The sequence below is a fragment of the Apium graveolens genome, chromosome 6 (assembly GCF_009905375.1).
Source record: "Apium graveolens cultivar Ventura chromosome 6, ASM990537v1, whole genome shotgun sequence".
Lineage (NCBI taxonomy): Eukaryota > Viridiplantae > Streptophyta > Magnoliopsida > Apiales > Apiaceae > Apium > Apium graveolens.
This window is the reverse complement of record NC_133652.1, coordinates 244,136,788-244,138,497: the sequence shown is the minus strand read 5'-3', so window position 1 is coordinate 244,138,497 and position 1,710 is coordinate 244,136,788.

The following is a 1,710-nucleotide window of genomic DNA, read 5'->3' as shown; positions in this document are numbered from 1 at the left end:
CAACTATTTTCAAAAAGAGATATTTCTATTTCACAAAATTTTTCTTTTATACAAAGATTTGATTCAAAAGCTAAATAAATTGATTGATTCTTTACAGAAAATGCCTCCCAGAAGAAATACCCGCACCAACACCCAGAATGAAGAAACCAACAACAACAACAATAATAACCAAGATGATACAACCCAGAATGTGAATCCAGGACCCATGGACCCAGTAATAGCCCAGATTCTTCAAATCTTGGCCCAACAAACAGTTCACCTGGCACAACAACAACAAAGACAGACCAATCCCCAGGTAACTTTCAAAACTTTTCAGGCAATAAACCCACCAGAATTCAAGGGTTCCTTAGAGCCAATTGAAGCAAATGTTTGGTTAAAAGAAATAGAAAAAGGCATTTGCCTTAGTGAAAGTGAAAGAGGAACAGAAGGTTGAGTTTGCAAGTTACTATCTGAAGAATGAGGCCACCTATTGGTGGGAAATGGTGAAGACATTGGAAGGCACATATGTTATTAGTTGGGAAAGGTTCAAGGAATTGTTTTTAGAAAAGTATTTTCCTCAGTTTGTTCAGGATCAAATGGAGCTGAAGTTTTTAGAGTTAAAGCAAGGGAATATGTCGGTAACAGATTATGAGGGTAAATTTGAGGAATTGTCAAGGTATGTGCCGTCGTATGTTGATACTGATAGGAAGAAAGCTAAAAGATTCCAGCAAGGTTTGAAACCATGGATCAGAGGGAAGGTAACCATTTTTGAATTGGATACCTATGCAAGAGTGGTACAGAAGGCTATGATCGCAGAGACGGAGATTGAGATGTTCCAGAAGGAAAAGGAAAGCAAGAAAAGGAAAGTTGAAGGAAGTGAGGGTCAGTCACAAACAGGGAAGTTTTCAAACTTTAAGAAGGGCAAGTTCCAGCCAGGGAGAAATTTTAATTTCAGAAGACAAAATGCAGGAGACGGAGGCCAGGGCAACCGTCCAGCTAATGTGAATCAGCCGAATCAGTTGAGATTAACTTTTCCAGATTGTCAAGTTTGTGGTAAGAAGCATGGAGGAGTTTGTAACAAGTTGAATGTGGTATATTTTAAATGCAACCAGAAAGGGGCACTATTCAAGGGAGTGCCGAAATCAGCCAGCAAGAGAGCCAGCGAATAAGGATCAGCCTATCCGGAATCCAGTAGTGAAGGTTCCAGTCATTGGATTTACATGCTTTAAATGTGGGAAGCCAGGACATATGTCCAGGGATTGCAAGACACCAGCCCCAGTTAGTAATGCATTGAGAATTATGGGATCTACCCCAGCAGTAAATGAGACTCCAAGGGCTAGAGTTTTCGACATGTCAGTGAAGGATGCTATCCAGGATACGGATGTCGTGGCAGGTACGCTTAATGTGAATTCTTTATGTGCCAAAGTGTTAATAGATTCGGGAGCAACTCGATCTTTTGTTTCACAAGATTTTGTTAGTAAATTAAATTGTCCAGTTGAGTGCTTAAATGAAATAATGACTGTGGAGTTAGCAAATCAAGAACGTGTAACTGTGAATCAAGTTTGTGAGAATTGTGAGGTTGAGATTTCTGGTAGTAAGTTTTGTGTAGATTTGATACCATTTAAGTTAGGAGAATTTGATGTGATATTAGGGATGGATTGGTTATCTAAGCATGATGCTCAGATAGATTGTCGAAATAAGAAAGTAATGGTGAAAACGCCAGACGAAAGA